Source organism: Lutra lutra, chromosome X (assembly GCF_902655055.1).
Source record: "Lutra lutra chromosome X, mLutLut1.2, whole genome shotgun sequence".
In the NCBI taxonomy this organism is placed as follows: domain Eukaryota; kingdom Metazoa; phylum Chordata; class Mammalia; order Carnivora; family Mustelidae; genus Lutra; species Lutra lutra.
Window position 1 is genome coordinate 29,538,456 of NC_062296.1, and position 11,565 is coordinate 29,550,020.

At 44.0% G+C, this 11,565-nt stretch overlaps 1 pseudogene; it reads right to left on the minus strand.

Moving 5' to 3' along the window:
• Positions 1–11,235: 11,235 nt before the first annotated feature.
• Positions 11,236–11,334, minus strand: LOC125092534 (uncharacterized; annotated as a pseudogene).
• Positions 11,335–11,565: the final 231 nt, after the last annotated feature.

The following is an 11,565-nucleotide window of genomic DNA, read 5'->3' on the forward strand; positions in this document are numbered from 1 at the left end:
GTAAGGGTGAGTTTAGGAGAAGAGTGGAAAATATCAGAAACCACTTTTTTGCTTTTTCTCCTGCTAAACTTCTTCATCCTAAGGAGCAGAAATGAAGAAACACTTATTCAAGGAATTCACCATGTGATCTCTTTAATAAACTCCAACGAATAGAAGATAGATGGTTTTAAGATTTTAGGAAATAACTGAATTTAAGATTAATGATTTTTTAAAAATTGTTTTTTAGAGATTTTTATTTATCTGTTTATTGAAAAGATTTGCATTTATTTGAGAGACAGAGCAAGAGCAGGGGGAGAGGCAGAGGCAGAGGGAGAAGCAGACTCTTCTGCTGAGCAGGGAGCTTGTCGTGGGACTAGATCCCAGGACTCTGGGATCATGACCTGAGCCAAAGGAGACGCTTAACCAACTGAGCCACCCAGGTACCATGAGATTTTATTTATTTATTTGATATAGAGTGAGCGAGAGAGAGTGCACGGGGGGTGGGGGGCAGTGGCAGAGGGAGAGGGAGAAAATAACACCCCACTGAACAAGAAGCCCTGTGTGGGGCTGGGTCCCAGGACACCGAGACCATGACTTGAGCTGAATGCAGACGCTTAAGTGACTGAGCCACCCAGGCAGCGCAGGATGAATGATGTTTAGACAGCTGTTGGAAGACTCTTTCAATAGGGCTGCTGAATTTAAATATGTACAGTATATGTAAATGTCTCCCTGTTGCAATTAGAGAGCCCTGTGGATTCCAGAGGGACATAGGAATAGTTCAAACGACTTCTTGTTCCATCCTAAATTAGTAAACACTGTCAGACTGAATGAAAGCAAGATAGCCGAGACCCCTGCCTCCTCCTTGACAGCTGAGATCTTCTCCCAGGACCGTGTCCACACAATCCCACGTATGGTGAATGGAGCTGCCGGCTGGAACATGGTCTTGTGAGGGCATTTGAACCCATTTACTGGCTACGTGCCCAGACTGTATATGGAGAGAAACAAAAAGAATTTGGTTCATAGTGAATTCCATTCGTGGTGCTGCTGTGCCGTGTAGAGTCAAAGGGCACACAGGAACCGTTATTATGTGATCCGGAGGTGAGGGTGATGGATTTGGAACAATTAATTCTACTTCAGCATAATTGCTGCTTTCCCCACTTGCTTTCCCTTCCTGTGCCCGTTTTCTTCTCTCCATGCCGCCTCTGGACATTTCCTAACACAGAAGGCAATTAATAATGGAAGTTGTGGTTAATCCAAATAGCTTGGTAAATGATCGGCTGGTGGTTTATTAAATCTAGTTCTATTTTTTTTTCTTTTTGATTCCCAAATAGCCGTAACCGGAAGAAATGAGGCAGATAATTTACAAATCTGATGAGTTTACAAATTCATTGATTCATCAAACATTTATTGAGTGCCTTTTTGTCTCGGGCACCATGTTGGACGTGAGAGGAAGAACTAATGGGGTCGGCAGACCTGACTGCGTCTGCTCTGCTCTCAGGAATGAAGCCCCGTAACGGTTAGTGATGCCAAAAGAATGAGCATGTCAATCCTTCGCGTAAATTTAGCTTTCTGACAAAATGCTAATTTGATTCTGGGAGACAAAAAGTAAGATGGATATGGCTTTTAAAACATAAAGCGACATATAGGAGAGTCCGGTCTAATTTGCTTCGTTAAACCATATGCTGTAGAACTGATGGCGAAATTCTAAAGCTCAATCAGTGTGCGCAGAGTTTTCATCCGTCTTCTCCTTCTGCTCCAGACTGTGAGTTTGCCCATTGTTCTCTGCTCAGGAGCCAGCGCGGCGGAATTCCTGACGTCCTAGTTCATGTCAGGTGCTTATTTTTTAAAGAAACTACTTAGAGCCGCATGGTGCTTAAGGTCTTAGGGCCTCCACCTGTTGACTTTTTATAATCTTTCCTACGTGTTTGGAGAGAACAGAAAGCCCTCTGCTTGCATCCGGGGGCAAGAGTCCATTTAGGTCTGAGATCCTTTTCCATCTGGTTATTTGAATAGTATTATGATTATTAAGTATGATTATATGGATAAAAAACACTTCAAAATCTCTAAAAGGCAATAAAATATAAGGTACATTAGAACCCCCGCGAGGCCAGACTTTGAGTCAGTATCCTTTGTATTTTAGAATACTTAGCCTTGAACCTTGAGTTTGCTTAGCAAGAATGATGGACAGGGATAGATGTTCCGGAGCCCAGGGCCACAACTTGGTGCTCAACATAAGAATAGCGGGGGAGCACACTCTGAGTCTTTGAGCTTCTTTTCTTTCCTTTTTCTTTTCTTTCTTTCTTTTTTTCCCCTTTTTTCTTTTTCCTTTTCCACTCCTTTTCTTTCTTTTTTAAAGATTATTTATTTATTTATTTATTTGACAGACACAGATCACAAGTAGGCAGAGAGGCAGGCAGAGAGAGAGGAGGAAGCAGGCTCCCTACTGAGCAGAGAGCCTGATGCGGGACTCAATCCCAGGACCCTGGGATCATGACCTGAGCCGAAGGCAGAGGCTTTAACCCACTGAGCCACCCAGGAGCCCCTCCTTTCCTTTTCTTTGAGAGAGAAAGAGAGAGAGAGAGCAGGAGAGAGACCATGAGTGGGGGGGTTTGGGGGGCGGTAGGGAGAAGTAGGCTCCCTGCTGAGCAAGGAGCCCAATGTGGGGCATGACTTGAGCTGAAGGCAGATGCTTAACTGACTGAGCCACCCAGGCACCCCTGAACTTCTTTTTAGTACTTCTTAATAAGCCTGTTTACTGGTTAAGATGCGGCAGTTAGTGGAACGCAGGTAGGGAAGGAAGACTATTATAGGTGGTTTGGGTGCCAGAAAGATAGATTCGGCCACCTGATGAGGACGAAGAAGAATATGGAGACAGAGCTAGAGCTGGATTACCTTTCAGCATTATAACTGGGGGTCTTGTCGATGGCCTTGAGTCATTGAAGAAAGGTTAAATAGCATTCTGTGTCATTTGAGAAGACAGGGAAGGGGTTAATACAATTTCCCACCAATGTTGGGATTTCAGAGTTTGAGGTGCAAACTTCAATTAAATCTGGAAAGTGTACCAATGTGAAACATTGTGTTTTCTTGAAAGGAAACAGAAGCACTGTTAGGGGAATGTAATTATGAATCGCTCTTAGGAATGGATCTCATTAGTTTCTTCATAAAGAAGTAAAACCCAATGATTCCTAGCCCTGATTATGTGACACCCCACCACACGTCCAGTCATGCCACGAGGGATAAGACATACTGTGAACCTCAAGCCAATGGCCAGTAAGCCATGGGAGGACAGCTTGCTCACCATGGCGTGCCCTGTGTCTGTCACAGTGCCTGGCACTAACTAGGCAGTCAACATTTTTGTTCAGTGTGTGTGTGTGTGTGTGTGTGTGTGTGTGTGTTTGTGTGTGTGTAAGAGAGATATGTATTGTATGCACCTTGTCTTAGGGTGCACAGTTCACCCTTGAACAAAAACAGATTTCAGTTATACAAGTCCACTTTATTTTTAAGTTATTTATTTATTTTAATTTGAGGGTGAGAATGAGTGAGAGATAGAGCACAGGAGCAGGGACAGAGGCAGAGGGAGATACAGACCGAGCAGAGAGCCTGACATGGGGCTCGATCCCAGGACCATGGGATCATGACCTGAGCCAAAGGCAGCTGCTTAACCAACTGAGCCACCCAGGCGCCCCACAAGTCTGCTTAATATGCAGAGTTTTCACAGTACAGTTTTGAATGGTACGTTCTCTTCCGATTTTCTGAACCGTTTCTTCACTTCATCGTGAGAATACAGTAGATAATACGTATAACATACAATATATGTGTTAATTGACTGTTTACATTATTGTCAGTAGGGCTTCCAGATGACAGTAGGCTATCCGCAGATATATTTTGGGGAGAGTCACATGTCACCCGTGGATTTTCAACTGCCTGTCGGGTGTGCCCCCCCCTCCTCCCTGTTGCCCACGCGTCAACTATATATAGTTTACAAGATGGGATGTTGCAAAGTCAGAGATTTCAGTGCGTTCTACCATTTTAAAGCTAGCAGAGAGTCAGCTCTTGATGTACATCCAACAACAACAGAAATTAGTGGCAGACATGCATCAGTTTTGCTCACATGATTGTGGATTTTGTGGATGTCTACTTTGTGCCTCTTAGTCGCTGATCAGTTGGAAATTCTGTTCTGGGGGCTTTGGACTAGCCATTAACTTCAGGCGTGCTTTTCTCCTGGTTTTGGAGGGTGAGCCAGAACACGAAAGACACGAGGTCCTTCTTGAGATTGAGGCTCAGAACTGTAAAACTGTCTCTGCCTCCCACAGTCCACTATAGAAAGCCCCACAGGATGCTGCTTTTAGGGGAGGAAGTGTAAAATAAGATGGCAAAGGCGGGGGTCTATGCAAGAGTCAACAATTCCATCTAACATACTTGGAAATCACAAATACGTTAACTAGACTTGAGGTCAGGAACCTGTGATTATTGTAGAGGGAAAATAATGGGGTCTTTTCCTTTTATTTCTCCAATATCTTACTGGGATCCAGGGCACATTCCCCAAACAAACTATTCATGTAGAATTGAAAAACTTCTTCCCAATCCTTGATAATCTAAATTCCTTAAAAAAAAAAAAAAAAAAAAAAGCTTTAGGGGAAGACTAGTTGGCTCCGTCGGTTAAGCGTCTGCCTTTGGCTTAGGTCAGGATCTCAGAGTCCCAGGATTGAGACCCACATCAGGCTCTCTGCTCCGCAGGGAGACTGCTTCTCCCTTTGCCCTTCAATTCACCTTGCTCATCTCTGTCTCTCTCTCTCTCTCTCTCTCACTCTCACTCTTCTGTCAAATAAATAAAGTCTTAAAAACCCAAAACCAACACTTTTAAGTAATCTCCGTGCCCATCATGGGGTTCAGACTTGGAACCCTGAGATCAAGAGTCACTTTCTCTCCAGACTGACCAGGCCAGCACCTCCAGATGACAATGGACAAACATTTTATCAGAGCAGTAACAGAGCACCGAGAAGAAAGCATCTCTAGCCACATTTTCTCTGTGCCTTGGGGATAGCCATAGCAAAAATGTTATTGTACTTCAGAAAAGAAGTGACTTTGAGCGGATCACTCTTCATCCCGTGAACATGTCTCAAACCCACTTGAGTGTTCAATAGAGGGTTAATATGCTCTATTCTGTGGAAATACCAGAAAACACCTCTTTGATGGGTGGAAGTGTGTTGCGTTGCATGACGGTATCTTTTCTGTTTGACAGCTCCTCATGCTAAGAATGAATCATTATCCTGATGTTGAACTTGTATCATCTGAGAGATTACCTGGCATTATAGGTGCATTAGTACGAATTGGCACTTGGAGGGTAGTCACAGTGTTTGCCAACATGTCTCTTAACTCGATGTCGTTATACAGATAGGTGGGTTCCATCATTTGTGTGTTGAATTCCCATAAGTCTCTCATTAAAAATACCTGAAAACATGGATAGCAATTATATAGGAACTCCTACCTCAAAATTAATTATTTCTATCCCTTTGCTTCCTTAATGGGGATGAAAATGGCACCGTGCATTTAAGGAGAATTTAGTGTAAGGATCATTAGAAAGAGTAGTTTCTGTATTCTAGGTCTATCTAGGGTTGGGGTGCTTACCGTGGGGTCCACAGATGAGCCTCAGGACTTTGGTGGAACGACTGATCAATTTCAGAATATGAAAATACACACATGTGGGAAGTTCTTTCTCGGATGAATGTCTGTGGCTTTCATTAGGGTCTTCTAAAATTCCAAGACTCAGGGTGCCCTGGTGGCTCAGTGGATTAGGCATCTATCTTCAGCTCAGGTCATGATCTCTGGGTCCTGGGATCAAGCCCCGTGTGAGGCTCCCTGCTCAGTGGAGAATCTGCTGCTCCCTCTGCCCCTCTCCCCTCATACTCTGTCTCTCTCAAATAAGTAAAATCTTTAAAGAAAAATAAAAGTCCAAGGCTCAAAAAACACTAACAAAATACTGCCATGTCTGCCATGTCTAGTAGAGTTTATGTTCAGTTGGGCAATTTGACTCCTCCTCATGGAACTGCACTCTGTCTCTGCCTTAGTCAGAGATAAAGGATGACTTCTAATAGCTTGAGCAGCGTAGCAGCCCTGAGGAAAATTGGCACTATCCCAGAGAGCTCCTACTCTCTGTTCACTACAGGATGTCCAGCCTTTATACTCCAGCACCATTCAATTCCTTTTCGAGGAGGCCTTCTATGGAAACCAGATCAGTGGCTTGCTGATGGACGGCCATGTTTTCTGATGGACTTCCATGTTTTCTGATGGACTTCCATGGCACGGAAGTCAGTGAGGAAAGGAGTAGTGGGCACGTAGCAGACAGAGCTGTGATATCTCAACCAGCGGACCTATTGTTCGAAGTATTCCCCATCGCAGGGCATCATGTCATGCCCTCTGTCAGTGCTTCTCACATTAGGCCACACAGCAATTGTGTGAATAGCCAGGATTAGCAGCAAGCTCTGACCTCATCCTTTCTCTCCCATTCCAATTGTGCATTTAAGAGGAAAGTGAGGGAAATTCTTTTGGTTACAGGGATAGTTTAGAATCGTCTTTCGTTCATATTAAAAATGTTCACCCACTCTGCTGACTTATTTTTAATAAGAAATGTCCTGTGATGCCAACACAACCGTCCTTTACAGAACTTTGGCTGCTATAAATTTCTGAAATCACACTTATTGGGGATCTTAATTCCTGTGTTTGTATCAGAGCCTTTCACTCTTTTGGGCCATTGAATTTTAGATTCGGATCTGATCATGACCTTCCCTGGTCTTTTCTTAGAGGAAGAAGGTTGTAAGTAGAGTCTGTCCACGCTTTGGGCTCGGATGGTCCACATGGTACACAATATAAGACAGTTACATTACAGTACCAATTGTGGGATACTGCCTCTGATTGCTCTAGGTGTCCACAGAAGAAAGAGGGTCATGTAGGATGAGAGTTTTCAATGATGAACCAGGTCGCTTTCCTGTGGAGACCACACAGCAATTTATGGAGCAGCTTCTCACTATCCCCATTTTATTCAAGAGGGACTGAGTGATGCTTTTTGCCTGAATGTGGGAGGAATAGGGTTTGAAACGGGCCTTGGTAGAAAAATGGGGTTTCCATCGGAAGGGTGGAGGAGGGAATTCCCAGGACAGAAAGTGAGTAAGCAAGAGCACAGAGATGGGAATGAGGACCTGGCTGGTTAGTCACAAGACCCTTCTGGTTCCTGGTTTTCATGGAGATTCTGTTTTAAGGATAGGAATAAGAAGTTGGAAAAGGGGGCTGTTTTTTCCTTAAAATCTAAGCCGTGTGGTTGAAATTTGTTGGTAGAAACGAGGGCATTTTTATTCTCTGGTTTGAGAGGTAGGCTGGTGTACTATGAGAAAAATTAAGTCTTTATTTGGTTAAATCAGTCACGTGAAATATTGTACACATTTTTTTTCCCCCTGAGAGACAGTGAGTAAGACAGAGTGGGGTTGGTGGGGGAGGCCGGGGGCGGGGCCAAGCCAGAGGGAGAGCAAGAATCTCATGCAGCCTCCACACCTGGCAGGGAGCCAAGGAAGGGCTCCATCTCACAGCCCTGAGACTGTGACCTGGGCTGAAACCAAGAGTCTGATACTTAACTGACTCAGCCACCAGGCACCCCGATTCCACCCATTTCAATGCAAAGGAATGTTGATTGATGATCTTTTAGAGATTTTGTGGGAGTGAAGGGTCTGTGAGATTGTGTGAGTTAGATAGCCACTACATTGAACAGAGACTCTCCAACAGAGGCTGATCTTAGTTTTGGAAAATATATCTTGGGGTGCCCGAATGACTCAGTTGGAAGAGCATGGGACTCTTGATTGCGGGGTCACGAGAGGACTATCTCTAAGTTTGTTCCCTTATTGGATTTTAATCAAGAGAAACAACTGAATCAACCAACCCCTTTTAAACCACCAGTCTGGCAGAATGACCTAATTTACAGCTAGGTTTTTTTTTTTCCCTTTAACGATTTATTTATTTTAGAAGAGAGCTCGCCAGTGGGTGGGGGAGGGGTAGACGGAAAGAATCTAAAGTCAACTCTCCGCTGAACGTGGAGCCCTAAGCAGGGCTTGATCCCATGATCCTGAGAACACCCCTGGATCCAAAATCAACATTTGCCCACACAACTCACTGAGCCACCCAGGCGCCCCCACAACGAGGTTTTAAATTGGAGAGGGTGTAGATAAAGTAGGTAAAGAACAGTGGTTCTCAAACTTGACATCAGGAAGAATCACCAGATGGCTTGTTAATACACAGTTCTGCCAGGGACTCCCATGAAAGAGGTCCCTGGTGGGTCCCCCAAATTTGCCTTTCTAAGAAGTACTCAGGTAATTTTTTTTAAAATTTAATTTCTTTTCAGTGTAACAGAATTCATTGTTTATGCACCACACCCAGTGCTCCATGCAATACGCGCCCTCCTTAATATTCACCACCAGGCTCCCCCAACGTCCCACCCCCCTCCCCTTCAAAACCCTCAGGTTGTTTTTCAGAGTCCACAGTCTCTCATGGTTCATCTCCCCTTCCAATTTCCCTCAACTCCCTTCTCCTCTCCATCTCCCCATGTCCTCCGTGTTATTCCTTATGCTCCACAAATAAACCATATGATAAATCAACTCTCTCTGCTTGACTTATTTCACTCAGCATAATCTCTTCCAGTCCCGTCCATGTTGATACAAAAGTTGGGTATTCATCCTTTCTGATGGAGGCATAATACTCCATAGAGTTTATGGACCACATCTTCCTTATCCATTTGTCTGTTGAAGGCCATCTTGGTTCTTTCCACAGTTTGGTGACCGTGGCCATTGCTGCTATGAACATTGGGGTCCAGATGGCCCTTCTTTTCACTCCATCTGTATCTTTGGGGTAAATATCCAGTAGTGCAATGGCAGGGTCATAGGGAAGCTCTATTTTTAATTTCTTGAGGAAACTCCACACTGTTCTCCAAAGTGGCTGCACCAACTTGCATTCCCACCAACAGTCTAAGAGGGTTCCCCTTTCTCCACATGCCCTCCAACACATGTTGTTTCCTGTCTTGCTAATTTTGGCCATTCTAACTGGTGTAAGGTGGTATCTCAATGTGGTTTTAATTTGAATCTCCCTGATGGCTAGTGATGATGAACATTTTTTCATGTGTCTGATAGCCATTTGTATGTCTTCATACTCAGGTAATGTTAATGCTGTTTTTCGTCGTACCACTTTCCTCGGCTTAGGAAATTAAACCCTTAGGTGATTTTATGGAAAAACTGAGCGCTTTGATGGAAATGTCCTGTATTCAGTAAATTGGGATCAGGAACTGGGAAATCTTATCTTCCATACTCACGGAAAGCAGTTCTGTAAAATGGAAAGAAAACAACACTGGGGAGTCAGACTGTCTGGATTTCCATCCCAGCTGGGAATTTACTAGAAGTATAACTTTGTAAGTCAGTTACATCTCTGAGCTTCAGTGTCTTAACCCCTGGACAGATCGAATAATGTGTTAGAATTGCTGGGAAGATTAAATACAACAGTGCAAGTTAAATTTGGATGTCTGTGCTGATTCGCTATTGCACCCATGTGAACTTGACTGAAGAAAATGGTACTTCAGTCGGGTTTTGAAGGCGTCGTGTGTCTTCCCTGGTGCCTTACCTTCATCACTTTGAGTATGTATTGCCCTGAGGGTTGCTCCTTTGGAATCACTTTGGAATCTCTGTAATAGCAGAGTAAGATTATTTGCCAGTTAGGATCTGTGATTAGGAATGAGTATTTCTGGGGCGCCTGAGGGACGCAGTTGGTTAAGCTTCTGACTCTTGATTTTGGCTCAGATCGTGATCTCAGCATCATGAGATCGAGCCCCATGTCAGGCTCCATGCTTAGCATGGAGTCCACTTGGGTTTCTCTCTCTCCCTCTGCCCCTCATGGTCAAGTTCTCTCTCCCTCTCTAAAATAAATAAATTTTTTTTTAAAAGAAAATGAGTGTTTCTGAAATTCTCCTACAGTTGGACTCCTTTGAATTGGAATAATTTTGAAGTAGAAGGAAGGTGGCTATCATGCAGTGTCAAAGGAGTATCTATTTTCTCTCTGTCCTGCCCCTTTTCAGAATAAACTGAAGGAGAGAAAGGTTCCTGTGAGCCTAGAGAGGCCTAAAGTCTTGAGGTATAAGATTTGCTTTCTTTCCAAGGAAAGGGCCTTAGACAGAGAGTGATGGCTGCTGAATGGTCTGATAGGCTATAAACACCATTCGTGTTGATTTGGACCCCGTCAGCCCCACAGTCAGAGCTCGGGTCTTGGTCTCTGAAGGGATTGATGTGATCTTTGATCTGCCTTTGGGCTGTATTTGTTGGTCGGTGTGCTGCTACTTTAATAATTATCTTGGTATGTCAGTGTTCTTCCCTAAAACCCTAAAATCTCGCTACTTAAAGGGTGGTCTTGAGTCTCAGGTTCCACTCCAGGCTTAATGAATCCAAATCTTCATTTAACAAGATCCCAAGATGACTCGTATGTGCACTGATGTTTGAAAAATACACCTCGAGGTGACCTCTGTAGTCTTTTGAGGTGTCATGTTTAGGATTCGAAGGAAACTTTTAAATATCTGTACTCCTGTTGTTCTCAATGAAGTTAGTACTCAAATTGATCTTTCCTGTGTCTCTGTGTTTTTCTCTCCTCCACACCTAAAACCTAACTTTCTCGATAACCAGCTTGAATGTCAACTTCTGTTGTGAGTACCTTTTGTTGTGTTGATTCCCATTTCATTTGTTCTTCTAAAATGTTATATCATCATATTGTATTCCGGTAGACCAGTGATGTGCCAGCCTGGCTATGAGTTCAAATTGGCTGTACACCTTTTAATCAAACCCAGATGCCCAATCCAGATCCATCGCAACACAAACTTTGGGGGAGGGGAGGGTACATCCTAGGCATAGATATTAAAAGTAATCTGCTTGTTAAGTTTGATATGCATTTCTTCTTTTTAAAAAGATTTTACTTATTTATTCGACAGAGAGCGAGAACACAAGCAGGGAGAGGGAGAAGCAGACTCCCTGCTGAGTAGGGATAGGAAAGGAGCCCTCTCCTGGCCAGGACCCCTCCCCATTTCCATGTCTAGTTTCTCTCCAAGGAGGTGGGATGGGAGGGGGAATGGGAAGAGGGTTTAGTGTGAGTGGGTCCCCGGAGGGAGAGTGTGCTGGCATGGGGGTGGGGGGCCTACCGCTTCACACGTGCTTACAAGACTGGTCTCCAAGGGAACAGAAATGGAAAACGATGCAACTCTTCATGAATTTGTCTACCATCCTTGCAGAGGGGCCATGCTGACCTCTATATGGTTCCAGTGTACTGTATCTGCTGCTGAAGGAGCTCGTGTTGAGAACTTCGCGGATCTACTCTCTTAACAACTTCCAAGTATGAGCTACAGTGTTAGCTATAGTCACCACGCTGTATATCACATCATCAGGACTTAGTGATTTTATAACTGGAAATTTGTACCTTTGGCTCCCCTTAGCTATTTTGCCCAGACTCCTGCCCCTGCCTTTGGCAATTGCCAACATGTTCTCTATCTATGAGTTTTTTGTGGTTCTGGTTGTCATT